This window comes from Manacus candei, unplaced genomic scaffold (genome assembly GCF_025592945.1).
Source record: "Manacus candei isolate 608988 ecotype Guabito, Panama unplaced genomic scaffold, ASM2559294v1 h1tg000013l, whole genome shotgun sequence".
Classification (NCBI taxonomy): Eukaryota; Metazoa; Chordata; class Aves; order Passeriformes; family Pipridae; genus Manacus; species Manacus candei.
The window spans coordinates 1-17,391 of record NW_026138061.1 but is presented as its reverse complement, the minus strand read 5'-3'; positions in this window follow the sequence as shown (position 1 = coordinate 17,391).

The window sequence follows — 17,391 nt, the reverse complement described above, 5'->3', positions numbered from 1 at the left end:
CAGCAGTAGCAGAGGGATCCACAGGAAAAGCAGCAGAGAAAAAGCAGGAAGAAACTTTGTCACAGCAAAAACATCACATTCAAAAAAAGCAATACATCCCTTGAAAGCCTAAAATTTTATTGTGGAAGTAGTTTTATTCTCCTTTAACTTTTACCTGAAGCACGTAAGTACTGCTTATACGGTTAAATGTACAGGATGTGAATAGAGTTACTAAATTTTAACAGGTAATTTAAGCTTAATCTCTGCTTTTTATTCAAATCACCTTATACCTGTTATGTTCATCCCTTGTCTAATATCTTTTCATGATTTAGAAACAAGCAGTTACATTGTTCTTCATTAAGGTGAACATTAAAATTGATTAATTATTAACTTTTTTTCATGAGATGAGGTCAAGGAGAAGGATAAAATCACTAATACTTTGTAACTCTTTTTTATTTTGTAATATTTTGACTGGTTATTTTGAGTCAAAACATATTTTAAAGATAAGAAACCTGTTTTCTTTTTTAAATTAGTGTATTCTTTAGTAAATGTCTTGTTAAATTTGTAATTGCTAAGTAGAAACACTGGTTGTGCTTTTTACTTGCCTTGGTAAGAACTCTTCCAGTGATCTTCCACTGTAAGTTACTTCTGTCAAGCCTTCATGAACTTTCAGGAATGTTCTTATCAAAGATCTGCTTTGTCAACCACTGGTAGATACTAGGGTAGCCATATCTAGCTTTCTACTCCAAATTTACAAAAAAGATAGAAGAGAAGAAAAGATACCTAGCCAAAATAGTCAGGAGCTAATGGAAAGTTTCTCAGCAGATGGAATTTCACTGCTTTGCCACTCATGAATTTCTACATTGAAACAACTATCACAAGGAAAATAGATTTAATGATCTCTCTTTTGAATCACAAGATTAAGAAAACCAGACCAAAATTAAAACAAAATCAAAAAATCCCAAACAAAACAAAACAGCAAATGAGAGTCTCATTACTTGACATTATATTTTCCAATTAATATCTGTATATTATTTGTATTTGGTGGATTGAGAACTGACTGAACAGCAGATCCCACAGGGTCATAATCAGTGGCACAGGATCTACTTGGAGGCCTGTCACTAGTGGTGTCCCCTGGGGTTCAATACTGAGCCCAGTATTGTTTAAATTATTCATCACTGACTTGGATGAAGGGACAGATGCTTCCTCAGCAAGTTCACTGTCAGCACAAAACTGGGAGGAGTGGCTGATACTGCAGTGTGCTATACAGTCCTTCAGAGGGACCTCAGCAGGTTGGAGAGGTGGGTACTCTGAAAGCGTCTGAAATTCAGCAAAGGCAAATGGAAGGTCCTGCACCTGGGTAGGAATAACCCCACGCACCAGTACAGGCTGAAGGCTGACCTGTTGGAAAGCAGCTCTGCAGAGAAGGACCTGTTCATGACCTAGCAGCGCCCTCGTGGCCAAGAAGGCCAATGGTATCCTGGGGAGCATTAGGAAAAGTATTGCCAGCAGTTTGAGATAAGTGATCCCGTCCTTCTACTCAGCCCTTGTGAGGCTCATCTGGAGTGCTGTGTCCAGTTCTGGGCTCCTCAATACAAGAGAGACATGATGCTCCTGGAGTAGGTTTGGTGGAGAGTGACAAAGATAATTAAGGAACTGGAGCATCTCTCTTACGAAGAAAGGTTGAGGGAGCTGGGACTGTTCAGCCTCGAGAAGAAATGACTGAGAAGGGACCTCATCAATGTCTATCAGTATCTGAAGGGAGGATGTCAAGAGGATGGAGCCAGGCTTTTCTTGATGGTGCCAAGCACAGAAGTTCCTTCTGAATACGAAGAACTTTGCTGTGTGGGTGATGGCACACTGGAGCAGACTACCTAGAGAAGTTGTGGAGTCTCCCTCACTGGAGATATCCAAGAACTGTCTGAATGTAATCCTGTGTAATATGCTATAAGATGACTCTTCTTGACTCTTCCATTCTATGATTCTGTGATTCTGTGATTCTGCTATGTAAATTTATGTAAAATCTCAGCCTGTAAGAAAAAGCAAAGCAGATGTTATTGAGTCAGTTACACCACTTTTTGTTTCAAATATATTTTCTTATTAATAGAATTATATATATATAAATTGAGAAGTTCTGCCAGTACAGAGAATCTTTGTAACTTCAAAAGGGATGATACTAGAAAATGAGTAAAACTGTTTGTAAGTCAGAGGATCAGAAAACTCGTTAGTATGTGAGGTGATTTCCAACTCAGTAGATTAATGATAATTGGCTCTTACTGAATGGAAAATGAGGACGCTTGTAACATACTCAATGAAGCTGATCACTGCAGATGAGGGATGAGGGGTTTTTTTGTCAGTTTTTTTTTTTTAATTTTTTTGGGCCTGAATAGTTCAGTGTGACAAAACTTTATGCATGACCTCTGTGACTGCAGGCAAAATACTTCCTCAGAGATAGGGAACTAAAACCATTTGTGATTCCAAGAACGGACACACACAGTAGTGCTCTTTTTACCAAAATGTCTTCAGGCTATTTGAAATAATAAACAGTGTGGAAATGTAGTAATGAAGAGGGAGATTACCTAAGTGGGCTCTGAATGAACACTCTAGTAGAACACAAAAGAGAAGGGAAGACTTAAAGCAGCAGCTTGCATTAGCTGGATTGCCAAGAGAGGAACGCCTTTTGAATCCTGTGGTTTTTATGTCCAAGATTATCTTCAGGTGTATAGTCAATCATTTGACTCAATTATAACACCTTGCAAAGTGTGAATAAGAGTTAGATGAGTTAGCAGTGCAGTAAAGTTTCAAAAAAAAAAAAAGGATATTCTTTCTGAGAATTGTTCCTACCCTGCCGTTACAATAACTATGACTACCAAGCTGTGAAACATAAACAAAACTATATTATTCTCTCCATACACACTGTAACAATGAGATCAATGATACCAGAAGAATATAACAGCAAGAACTGTGAATACAACTAGAAATTTAGCAGTGTTGGACCAGCGCTGAATAAAACATAAATAGAGTTGGCAAATCTGATCAAATACAATCCAAGACACATTAAAGGCAGGGAAGCTAATCATTGTCAGTACACAACTGCTGTTTTCAAGTTGGTTTTGAGTTATTAACATCTTCAGACATTGTTAATACAGTATGCCGCTGAAATGCAGGATAAATGTTACCTATATTGCAAAAGCAAATGCCCCCATACTAACTCCAAATAGCTCCAAATCAGCCCTCTGCTCATCAGTGATCTGTTTTGCGACTCCTTATCCTTGCATCATTTATACAGCATTTCTTAAGATTATGAGTCAAATAGTCCTCATATAACGATGTTAGGGTCTAGGTTATGATGCTTGACAATTTTCACAGTCGATGGGAAAAAATAAGATAGTATAAGATTTTTACATTTCAATTCCTATGTGGCAGGAGAAGAGAGCATGTAAATAAGAGAATAGGCAGTAGTTTCTTTCCATTGGCTACTCAAATAATCTGTGATCAAAAAAGCCAATTCCCTGTTCTGCAAGAGCTACTATGTTGTCCCTGTGAGCAGTGGTGAAATCATGGCTATTTTTTTCCATTCAACCCCATATAGAGGCTGCAGCAGCTGCCTGCAGCCTCTTTCTTCAGGTCCCTCAATCTCAGGAGCAGAATTTGCCACTTCTGTCCCCTTCTACATCTCTTTCTTTTCTGCTCAGTTAGAGTAGATTTTACTTTTGCTTTCTACATGTGGTCTTTTTGTGTTATGCAGAGAGTTAAGAAAGGTATGGTGAATAAAGGGCTACTTCCAAGAAAGAGAGAAAGAAAACTCCATGTAATTTAAAATCCTGTTCCCAAATGAAACAGGGCCAGTGGAGGGGGCAATGTTATAGTGGGAAAGAATGACAGTTTCCAATAATTTGAATACCTTTGAATTTTTTTTCAAATCCTTAAAATGTTACTGAATTCTGAGTCTGCATTTTCCTTGAAAGTCCTTTTGCTGTTTGCTAGTTTTCCCTCACCTTCCTATGTTGGAGGCGATAAGGAGGAAAGAGAAAAATATGAAGTGTGGAGACGCATTTACAACCCTTAAATGGACTTTTAATACCGGACTTGACCCTTAATACCAATAATGACACTCACTGGATATGTCTGTTGTACCCCAGTTATTCCCCAGTTTATTGTTATGATGTTATACAGTTCTATGTACCCCTGTTGTTGTTTTAAAAATTTATCCACCATATTGTCCCCTTCTTCTTCCCTCAGTTTTCCCGCCTTTTCCCCTGTTTTCCCGCTCCTCTGCCTGCCATTGGCTAGGTTTTGGTGCAGTGCAGAGGTAGCTCCCATTGGCCCTTTCCCATGGTCACACCCAAACTCCTCCCTCCTTACCCAATCATCCAATCACCCTCTCTCCTGAAGTTGTCAATCCCAAGCTCCTCCCATGCTCCTCCCAGTTCTGGAACCTTCCCTAGACCAACCCTATTTAAGTCCCTGAGTTGCTTAATAAAGCGGCATTGCTTCACCGGACCTTCGACTGTGTCTGAACCCTTATTCGCAGTGCTGTGACCCTATCCTTTACCCCAGCGGGTCGCGGCATTCCTAGAAACACAAATAACTCCTTTCAGCTCTCTGTCAGGACTCCTGATTTGTGTATGAATTCTCACAATCTTATTGTCTTCCCTCTCTTTCAGTCCTTGCTCTACTATTTCCACAAAATTTAATTTTGTCTGTACTTCTGAGAAGTTGAGAACTCTGATCCTGGAGCAGCTTCCAGAGTCCTGGAAGATTCAGGGAGATTTACAAGAACATATCTGCACTTCAGGGATATTACCTGGAAGTTAATTTTTCCTTCAGGGATCTAGCATTCATCATTCTTTTTCTCCAGTAGACAAAGCTAAGCTTAAAAACTGCAGATAGTACACAACAAAGTCAAGATTCATGAGTGTGTTTTAGGACTGATTACACTAATAGCTATTGTCAGGGCTGTTTCGGCTAAGATCACGTTATGCCTTAAGTGAGTTAGGTTGCACTTAAGGTCTTTGCCAGACATCTCAAGGCCATAAGAGTCAACTGAACAGGACCAGAAATTCTACACTTAGAGTTAGGCTCAACTGGACTGTCAAAAAAATATACCAGAGATACTCTATGTACTATGCATGAATAAAACTATATGTTTCTTTAAAAGAAAACAAATGGATAATATTACATAAAATGAGTCATGAAGTCTGTTAAAAATCAACTGACTATTGCTTAATGGGATGAAACAAAAACACAGCAAAATTTAAGCAGAAGAAATGATTGAAATTTGGGGCTAGCAGTTACAGGACTTGGTAAGTACTTATTCTGTAGGGAGAAGCAGAGTACATAGCCCTATATCTGGACCTAATTCCACTGTGGCAACTGGTTACAACTGAGCAAACTGTGCACTCGAAGTGTTGAGCACAAACTGAAAGAAAACATTTTAAAGCATGCCAAACTTAGACCTCATTCATCAAGAGTCATATCCCTGGTGCTGTTTCAGCATGGCTACTTTATACCATATACACATCAAGATGTGCCCCGGGTTTATGAATTCACATGTTCCCTGCCTTAGAAAAAAATTCAAGTGAGAGCACAAATAAATGATGTTTTATAGTATTATACCTGTGAGGTATACCTTTTCCAAACCACAGCTATTCAAGGGAAATAGAAATTCAGAAGGAATGTATACTTAAAAATATCCCTTGGAATTTTAATTCCAGGGACAAGGTCAAAATATGCAAATGGCAGCTAAAAAAATTATAGGGTCTATTATGTTAACAGTGTCATCAAATCAACAGCAGAGAGAGGAAAGCTCCATTCTACATTACCACGCAGTGACTGTATCCGGACTAGTACTTCTCATTCTGGTCTTGTCCTTACCTAGAAAACAAAATCAAAACCAAACAACCAAACAACCAAAACCCAACCAACAAAACCCAACAAATAAAACTCAACAGAAATTAAACTAAACAAAAACGAAATAAAAAAAAATAAAAATATTAAAACCATCAGGAAAATAGCTGCAAGAGGACATAGGTCTGTAGAGACTAAGCTGTGTGGAAAAATTTAAAGTGATTGATTTAGTAGACATAAAGAGCCAGATACTCATCTGGTTTAAATCAGCCTGGCTTCAGTGAGGATTTGGTCTAAGCAATCTAGATATTTGCCAAATATGTATAAAAAGAGAAGGTATACTGTGGAGGGATGTATCCAACAGCAACAGGATCAAATTAATTAAAAATGTATAGGTTAGATATTAGGAAAATTTTAAGAGTGTAATATGTATTGGTGTCTCCTGAAGGAAATGAGAAAACTCTATTTCAGGAGCTATTTTATATAAGACAGACATAAAGAACTAAATGTATGGGAAACAGTCCTGCATTCACTAAAATGAGTTAGCTATGTTGTCTCTATTATCTACTCACTGTGATTTTCTGAAATATTTGCAATCTGTGTGCTTATAGGATTGGTGGCATACTAGGAAGACATCTGGACATATTTTTTATATACTGTTTGAAATAGAACTGAGCTAAACCAGAAAGAAGCAATGAGGAAAAAGAAAGGCTGTGACTAATGACAAGGCTGTCTACGGGCAAATAGAGTTAGAGTTGAGAAAACTCTGCAAAACCATTCTTTTAAACACACTTGTCCTTCTTTTATTTACTTTACAGGTAACTCAGATATGTGAGAAGGTGATTAAAGAAAGGCAACAATTTCGGACTTTCAAGAAAAACTTGATCATGTTTCAAAAGCAACTAGACAGAGCTGATGGAAACTATGGACTATGTAAAAGGCAGTTGACTGAGAGGAACGACCTTCAGCAACAAAGATTTACTACAAGAGCCATCCACACATCACACTAGAAATTTTCACACTATATGTTGCAATTCTTCCAAGTGATAAGTTTGCAGATAACAAAAAAAGCTACTGGTTATAATTCATATTGTTAGTCTGATAGGTCTTCCAGTTTTTGGCTTGAAAACTAAAAAGACCTGAGTCACACCCTAATGAGAGGAAACAGATGAAGCAATAGGTGTGCCTTTTTACAAATCAGACTTGATGCACATCACAGGGTAGGCCTTCAACTGGTATTTTAAATATTTCAGTACACTGAGGTCAGTGACTCTTGCATACACATAAACAGAGATTTTTGGCCCAGTGACTTGAAATTTTGGCTGTTATAACTACTGAGCTCTCTCCATACTCTGGATTACACTAAAAGGAGATATTTGACTTTCAGAAATATTTGTATGACACCCAGGGATCTGTTATTTCAGTCTGTAGCACTCAGAAGAACTGGTGTTCTATTAAGTACAAAGAAAGAATATGCTTACATGCTCAGTGTGTTTGCCAATTTTTTTCAATCCAAAGTTTGAATTCATGTAGTTGGGTTTATTTTTATGTATGGAAGAGGAGAAACAATGAAAGATGAGGGCACTTCTTCATGTCATTCCCTGCCTCTGGTTCAGTTTTAGTCAACACCCTGAAAGTAATGTGTTCTGTGATGCTGTGGGATTCCTTTGTTTTGACTTTCACTCTATTAATTTTGAGCTGATACTTTATGTTACTCATTACTGTCACTATTGCAAAGAATAATAAGATCAGCATTTGGACATCATTATTTGAACATCAGCTCATGTAATAATTTTCCCTTATCATACTTAATAAAAAATATATTGTTTTATGTTCTACCTAACTTATTGTTTTAACAGCTACAAAGAAATTGTGTTTTGTTTCAGTAAATCAGTTTCCAATTAAAAAAACAAGGAGGTACCTGAATAAGTGGGTTAACATTATCAACACAAGTAAAAATGGACTGAATCTCATTTTGATCTTGATCGGCAGAGTCTGTAATTTGAGTAATTTCAATACTGTTGCATTTAATTATATCAAAGTACGTGGGATTAAGAATTATCCTATGAGATTTTTTTTCTTTTATTTCCCTTGGAGAAAAAGTATGAAACACCTCCTGAATGGCTTTTATTTTGTCATCTTCTCTAGGAATTTTCCTTGAAAGGGAATGCTAGAGAGTGGGTTGTAAAGATAGTTTATATACTGTCAAGATAATGTTTCTTGAGTAAAGCCCAGATCATAGTATATTTGATGTTTGCCAGCTGCTTACCACCTCTTAAGGAGGCATGAATTCTCCTGATATAGTGTCCAACGTTCCCCTGTGGGTTTTTGCCAGCCATGGAAATCATGACTCTAACCTGCCAATTGTATACACTTGCAAAACAGCTGGAATTAACTCTACTTTGAAGCAAGAATATAGTTTGCACAGTGAAGATGACACAAGACCTGTTCTTCCTTTATTATCTGTTCTTCTAAACACACTGAAAATGTTGTGTGGCAAGGAAACTTTGAAAATAGATGTTGGTCAGGAATGACCAGGGATTTCGCTGAACAGGCCATTTGCCATATTTGGGATTCCCACAGGTACTGTGTGAAAAGGGAAGAAACAACACTTCAATCCTAGTTGCTTCTTAGATACATAATTAATTTCTCTTATATACCTGGATCATGAAAATTTGTAAAAATTATAATAAAATTGAAGTTCTAAAAAAGAAGGACTATTCATTTGTTCAAAGGTTACCAATCAGACTCAAAATCTTTATTTTAGATTTTTCTTTTTTTCACACCTACTCTTTCATTTTATGACTAAAAATGGGGTAAAAGAAATAATCAAGACATAAAGGAGAGAAGTAGAAGAAAACAACCAATAAATCTAAGTTAATCACAATCTTTCATGTATCATTTTCTTAACAAAAAAATCAAGAATGTAGAAATTAAACCCCAATAGTTTGTTACTCTGGTTTTGACATAAATTTCAGAAACAGCACCTCTCCTGCTGAACATAATTTTAATCAATATAGGACTTACGGGTCTTGAATTTTAGGAGTTATTTATTGATTAAGTAAGTAAGAAATAGTTAAAATAAGCAGCTAATTTTCTCTGGAGAAGGGGTTAAGGAAACACTGTATTTCTTAGCTAAATTAATCCCATAATTTGTAGTCTGAGATGGAGTTGAGATTTGGAAGACATCTTTCTGTTGCTATTCCTGTAATACCTGACCTCCTCAAATTAATTTGCTTATTTGACATAACGCTGTACATAGTGACTAAACCTAACTCTAATTCCTCTTTGACTATTAAAATGTCAGACTGCATCTCTGTATTACAAGTGAGTGTTTGTTACTGGTTAAACTATGAGGTACAGTTGGTGAACAATATTTACTTCAAAGATGATCATGGACCAGGAAACCTTTCAGAAGGAATAAGTATGTCTATTGCTCAAGGTATAATTGTCTTCTTTCAAGGTAACTTATTTTTTAATTTGAAATAAGTACTTCAAAGAGATTCAAAGTGGACTATCAATCCTTTGAAGCTGTCAAGAGGTAATGATTTAGGATTTCCATTTCAAAGAATTTTACATCTCAGATAAAATGGAACAATTCCATTGAAAACCAGAAGATCCAGGCCTGAAATGACAACAACAAGACAGCTTCTAAAAGATCAGCTAACAGAGCTGACATGCTTTTATTGTTCCTTGGTGAGTATTTTGACCTATATATGCCTGGATTATATGAATCTATGGGTTTATCACTAAGTAAACTCAACTACCCTTTAGAAATTAGGTTAAATAAAATTATTTCTGCTGGTCCTTAACACAAATTGCTACCTTTGAATATTGTGTTTGGGGAAAAATATTTTTTTTTCATTCCTTTTGGCCTATTTTTTTAAGAAAGGTCAGATCAAGACATCTATCTATTTGAATGCATATATGGACACGTACTACGTAAACAATGAATAACTTTTAGATATAGAAAAAAGACTGAGATTATGACAATTACTTTGAAATGCATTTGTTTGTTTGAAAATGGAGGAAATTTAAATTTTATTTGGCCAGGGTTAATTCCAGGTAGAAACAAAGAGGCAGCTTCCCCAGGAAGCAGACTGCTGGTAGCAGTGAAGCTGCTCTGGTCAAACAGCCTACTTCACCTGCATCAAGGCTCTGAGGCATCAAGCTAAGTATTACTCCTACCATTAAATGAGGAGTTGTGAACTACTGGCTAATATTTGTCACAGTTCTCTTTCCCAGCAGCAACACTGCTTGTGACTTTCAATGTTTCCCAGCTTCTGGATGTTAAGAAGAAGAGAAAGATCTGTTCTCCATGGTCTTCAAAGCAACTTAATACCTTTTCGTATCTGCAGTAGAAATTACATAACCAAAGCCTAGCATAGTTTCTTGGTGTTGAGGTTCCTCTGTAATAATGAGAAGGTTTAAACTGTTTTTAGATCCAGAAGAAGAGTGAATTTAATTAACACAGAGGATACCAAGTGTAATTAAAATTACGATTGCATTTATAGAGATGTAAAAACATAGAAATACTTCAATTGTATTTGGAAATCTAAAGTTTAACTGGGTCATTGTCTCCTGTTAGTAGGACATTCAAATTAGTCATTGTGTTCTTCAACACACTAAGCAAGTTTTCTTAATCAGAAAAACTAACTTCCATAGAAATGTTTGTTAGATAATGGACAAAATGTATACAATCTATCTATATATATATTTTAGAAAACTTTTCTGGCACAGAAATCTTACCAATAGGATAGACTGTGAGCAGGATTTGTAGAGACAAATTACCCCAGAGGGATGTGCTTTGATGTAGAAAACAGGATCAATCCCCTCGCTCTGTAGTAAACTAAAAGAAAATTTACTTAAGATACAGTTTCACTTCACAAAACTCAGCCTTATACATAAAGAAGAATACTAGAGAAATTGAGGTGACAAGAAGATTTTATGGATTTTGCAGACATAACTAAGTGCAAAGAGACTGAGATAGTGTCTGAAAACAAGCAGTAGAGATTGTTGCATGTTGTTCTTTCTAGCAAAATGGTCACACTTGACTCTAGATTTATTTTTCATTTGTTAGTAACCACTAAAGTACTGGACAGTTTCTCATTAAGAATGAAGAAAAATAATGTCACGTGGGAATAGCTCCAGAAAATAAGGGACACGGTAAATATTTAAACTCATCAAATATATATTTAGAAATGTACAAGAAGTAACATGAATCTAATTTTTTGCAGTGTAGCTTTAGCTTAATAAACATGAACATGCACATTTAAATCACTTAAGCAGCCAACAGCCTATATGATGTAAGAGACTTATCGAATCAAATTACCAGATCTTGAGAGTATAATATATTACTATTTTTCAATCAAAAGAAAGCAAAATAAAAAGTTTCTGTGATTATTTTGTTGTTGATATTCATGTGGCAGTGATCTACAACTTCATTTGATATTCTAGATGGTTATTAAAATTTCCTTTATCTTTGGGAAAAAATAATTGTTAAATAAAATATTGTCATTTCTCTGGCTTAATCTCTTTTCTAAGACAAAAATTTACCTGATCAAATTTTTTCAGTGGTCAAAAAGTCAAATCACTGAAAAAGAAAAAAAGATTGGAAAGCCTGTAAGAGTACACAGTAAACAAAGAGAAGAATAAGAGGAACAAAACACAAAGAAGATCATCCTAGAATCACAGAATGATTTGGGCTGCAAGAGACCTTAAAGGTCATTTAGTTTGAACCTCCCTGTTGTGGGCAGGGACACCTTCCACTAGACCGACCATATTGCTCAGAGCTCCATAATATGTGGCCTTGAATACCATTGTTACTGATGTTCTTGGATTCTGTATTTCTCCAGTATTTGAACTTTTGATTTAGTATTTATTAGGAAGCTGACACCCTGGGAAGATTGTACATGGTCAATTAACAATAGCTTTGTAAGTAAGTTCTGTATTTATTTATTTTGTGTCAAATCTCTTCCATGTTACATCAGTGCCCATGTGAAGAAATATGTTTTAATTTCAGGGGTGTTATGTTTGATTGTTGAGGGTATATAATTTTATTCAAGATTTTTATGAGTTGGTATTGGATATAAATGAAAGCAGAATTGGCCAACAATCTTTTATTTTTGATATAATATGCTGACTTTACACCAGACATTCAACTATAATACATAGCTAAACAGAAAGCACTGCAAGAGTCTTTTCCCTTTGCCTAAATTCCCTGCTGTCCCGAATCTACTTATTTTAGACCCTAGCCAGTATTTTTCATGTGATTCTCATGTTTAAATGGGAAGCAAAAAATAACATCCCAGACCACAAACTATTTTCATTTCTTATGAACGATGAACACTTAATACTTTTTAACATGGTGAAATTAATTTCATAGAGACAGAGAAAATTATGGACTCAAAATCAGTTGAAGTGATTGAGGCTGATTCTGTAAATTTCTATTAAATCTGCTGAGAGCTATGGCAAGGGGAGACAGAGGTGAAAATACAAACCCCAACATTCTGGAAATGCTTTAAACATTGACCACTGCCAGCAGAAGTATGATACCAGAGCAGCATTTCTGTAGAGAGTAAACTCTAAACTAATTTGTGATTTTTACTCCACCATGGTTTGCTTTCCCTGAGTGCTGCACTTTTTCAAAAGCAGAGTTTGATTATTAGCTTTTGATAGTGGCAGTCTTTACTGAGCAAGGGCTCAAACCATGACTCTTGTTCCAAAGAATGGGAGGGACCAAAGGCAAGCTTACAAGTGGAAACCATTAAATTTGGAGACAACTCAAACAATGGTAGTTCCAGCTCCATGTCTAGTTTGGCAGCTGGAGTAGATGCTATGATGTGCAGCAGTCATATGAGTATGTCAAAGAAGAAATCACTTTAGAAGACAGTTGAAGAAGGGAGGGCAAAAAGTAGTATTTCTTTTCCCAAAGAAAAGAAGTTGCAGGAAAGACTGGAAGAAATTGCTTTTTCCCTGGGTAACTGTGTACTATCTCTTCCTGACAGCACAGCACATTGCTAAGGTTACAGTTTAGACTGTGGAGTTTGTCCCTGTTTCCTAGAATTTTTAATGGGTGTGGGCAGCCTTTGTTTGTCTTGTTTAGGAGTGGTGGTTTTTCCACTACATCCCCCAGTTTTATACTGCCTGTGTCATCATTTCAGGCACAAGAAATAATTAGCCCTGGAAAACATTTTTTTTTCTGCGTTTTTTTGGTTTGTGTTTTTTTTTTTTCTTCACAGGAGCTGAGCTAATTCATTTTAAAATGAAAATGTCTCCATTTAGGTTCCCATATTGAGAGTGTCACAAATTATGTCAATTCACCAAATTGGTGGCTGCCAGTAAACGACTGAGAATTGCCAGATTCAGTTAAACACTTTGGCTCAGTTAACATCCTCCCATGGAAAAAAGTCATGGGATGGCCAAAAATCAGGCAGAAAGATCTGCAGGCTCGAGCCACAGTTTCCACTGCATCATGTGCTGAGGAATGTTGGGGGGTTGGGTCCGGACACCCACAGAGCCAGCAGGGATCGCAGTCCTGCGAACCCACAGGGACTTCTGTGGGATGTTTTTCCCGTGGATTCTTTGACCTTGAGGTATGTTTGAAAAACCGTCTCACCCGCACATAGGCCCTGACTGTGCCCATGTGTAGTCCCTGGCTGACCATCCCCTAAGGTTTCAAATGTGCCTTGGGGGAATTTACAGGTGTGGAGTGGGAATTGCGCAAGGCACTTCTGCCAATGCCAACAGTAACTATGTAAAGAAAATGCCTGTGGTTTTTAGTGAGGAGAAACATTTCTCCATTCTAGCAATGCCCTCTCCTCTCTTTCAAAACCTAAAGACATCTCTTTGCAGGCAGTTTGCATGCAGTGCCTTTCATGGCACTAAAGAGATAGATAAGACAACGTTACTTCATCCCTTCCTCCTGTCAACATTCAGCCCCACTATGGGAGGAGTTGGAGAAGATTACGCAGTTATTTATCATGTGCAATTCACAATCCTCTGTGGCTAGAAATTCTTCTCACAGCATGAGTTTTCCAAAGGCTGCACGGAAATGAAAGGACACAGCTTTCTTTTAATTATTCTGGATCATTCCTCCCAGCTTAATGTAGAATTTTATTCTTGTGTTGTCAAGGACATCAATATGCAGTTCAAGGTTTGGGGGAGGGAGGGTGGTGAGGAAAGTAATGAAAGATGTTTATTCCCTTCTTTTGAAGATAAAATAGACATCTACAAATGAAAGTTTATCAGAGTTAATGCACGAAAATAATTTTACATTGAATAAGAAAGTATAGCTTCTCAACAGTGATGTATTGGACATGCATATTCTGAAAGAAAAATAGGTCTGCAATATCACCAGATCATTGCTAACACTTTTAAACATTATTTTGTGTTTGCAGTGTGTGACTGTGATTGATCGCTCAGTTGCAGATGTGTTGTTACATCCCTCTCTGTCTGATTCTCCTGTCTACAGCAGGCAGATTCGGACAGCCAAAATAAACAAGGATGTTTCTTTAAACTAGCTACCCAAAAAAGAAAGAAGTTGCCAGGGAGAGAGATTCTTAACCCATTTCCCAGCCAGAAAAAAACATTACCAACAAAAATGATTCCCGGTCCAACCAAGTACAAAGTTCTTCATACAACAAGCCAAGGACAACCAGATTGTCTCTCTCCTTCTCTCAATTCCATATCCCTTTCTCATTTTTCTTTTCTTCCCCCCCCTCCTTTTATCTGGTAAAATGTTTGGAGTTCTGTTTTCTTTTTTTTCCTCTTTAGTATGTGTAATTCATTAATGTTGAGAATTGTTAAGTATGTCTCCACTGTAATATAAAACTTAACAAAATTAACATTTTTTTCAGGAGAAATTTTCTCTTCTGTGTATATTTTTTAATCTGTAACTGTGAGCCTAAACCAATTCCTATAGAAGTTCATGGGAGCAGGATCCGGCCCTTAAAGGACAGTGCAGTAAACAGTATTGATTTCTGTTGATTCAGCCCTATTTTATAGAACAGTAACAGACAAAATCCAGCCCCGTGTCTGAACATTTTCTAAAAATTAAGCTAATTGAAAAAGCCAAATAAAGTTAACAATCAACAATTATCCAGTTAAAGCAGGCAAGATCAAATAAATAAATAAGATTAAAGCTCTAGTGTCTATTATTAGCAGACTAGAAGAATGGAATTGAAAAATTCATCAGCCTCAGACAGTGGGTTGACAAGGTCTTCTTGCAGCTAGGAATTCAGTTGTTACTTTGCATCAACAAAGTCATAGGAATAGAAGTTCGTTCCTGTCCAAGTATATCTGAATTTCTGCAGCTTAAAGAGGTATACATTTCAACATCAATTGGACAGAAATCATTCTTGTCATTGGCTCTGAATGACAGCATGCATGCGTGACAGTGGGAAGACTAGTTGTGTCTGAAGTTTACAAGCAATTAAAAGCTGTGCTACTGTGAAGCCACAGCCACTGCAAAGCATTTTCAGCTAACAATTAAAGAAGCATAAGACTCTAAAATGTACATAATTTTATGTTGTTCTTCCTGTAACACAGATGATGCAGAATTCATAACAGATGTTGAATATGATATTAAAGTCACATGAAAGGTAAGAGACATTGATCTTTGACCTCAGTAGTGTTTGAGAAAATGTCACTGCTTTCCCATTGCTTTTTTTACAATCTACTCTTCTATTCCATATAGGTTTGTTACGTGAATAGATGCCATACTATAAAAATGACAGTGAGAAACATAGGAGGGACTACAGTGCTGAGAATATGAAACATTCATAAGGTACTGCCTGGAATGAAAAACATTTACACAAGTCTAAACCTGTCAGTCTGTGTCAAAGTCTTACACAGTTAATAAAAATCCTTCTGCAACCTTCTTCCAGAGTCTCAGATCATGGATCATTACAGTCAATAGGAAATTTGCCATTTGTTTCTTTAAGCCTAGGATCAAGGTCTGAATGCTGGTATCATATTTTCCATATCATCTCTTTTCTTCTGAACTAATAAACTGAGAATATAATGAATGTTTTAATTTAATCACATTTAGGTGAGAATTAGACCCTATTTATGTATAAGTAACACTGTAGTATCCAAGATATCAATGTGCAGCATGTACCCTCTTTTTAAGGCAGAAGCTATAACTGAAAAAATATTACTGAAAACAATTTTCTTCCATTTTTAGAAAAACTTTGGAATGACTATGGCCTTCCAAACTTAATCAAAACAATAAAGAGAGGTTCTTTATGGAAGAAAAACTGATCATGAACATGGTTTAGTTACTCAGTTTTAGCCAAACTGGATAGCAGAAGATCTAACCGGTGGTCGGGGAGAATAAAAACCTTTATCACCATCAAAGTATATTTCTGAAAACTGAAAATAAAGAAGGAAATTGTGAGTAAAACTTATCCCTCAAGCTGTTGATGGTGAAAGAAAAACTGTGAAGGCTACTGGCACTAACACTGCAGTTGATGAGACAGAATCGTGACGCATGATTTTATGAAAGCATTTACTGGTAGCTTGGGAAAATTTAATTTTACAAATGATATCCAAACCCATCATGTTTGTTAATTTAATTAAATTTCAGAACTGTAATCAGCTTTGGAATTTCAACCGTGAGTTTAGCGATTTCACAGTAACACCACATGAAGGAGATTCTGCATATAATAATTGGAATTTTCAAATTTTAAGCCAGGAAAATTAATTTTACTTCACGGAATAAATTATTTTCTAAAATTTCAGAAAAATGAATTATGAACTTTCAGTTAGTAATCTACTGGTATTCTATAAATCTTTCTCAGGTTTATAGTTTCTTGCAAGAAACCCAGTATAAATTCCTGAGCACTTTTAAGACCCTTGAAAAAGTATCCAGCAAATGAATCTCACAAGCTAATTTATGACTAGAGTGCTGTTTAGAACTTTTTAAAGTTTGGGAAAATATGAGGAATTGAATTTTCAAATGTGCCATGGATACTGAAATTTTATTCCAAATAACAAAGCAGTAAAAGCCTCAGAAAGCTGAAGATCTTTAACCTCCCTGAAGAACGATCTTTCAGTCTGTGATCCCAAGCATGTCACTTGCAGCCTGAATATCACAAGAGTCCTTGTATGCTTGGTAGCTGTAGGTCCAGCAAGTGACTTATCATGAAGCAGTCTGCAATAAGAAATCTGAAAGCTATCCCTGTGCTTGTTATAAGGTTGGACTGTATCAATAGTCCTATGGAACGAGCCTTGGTGGGGTTCTTTTGTTTGTTTGTTTGTTTGGTGGTTGTTGTTTTTGAAAGTTACCATGTTTGCAGTGAAAACTTTAATAGTTGAAAAGTGCAGTAGGAGCTATAGTAAAAACAGACTGGTGATTGTAATAGAAAAACACTGCTGAGGTACATATTTTATATCTGATATTCCTTTTGGCATTGCTGTAAATACTACCAGTCTTCATAAACCCACCTCACTCAAACCAAAATTAATGATGAAATGTTGACATTTGACTAAATGTTGATCACTTTAAAACAGTAGCTGAATTAGAAATGTACTCTATTTTACAGTCAATGAAAAGAAAGA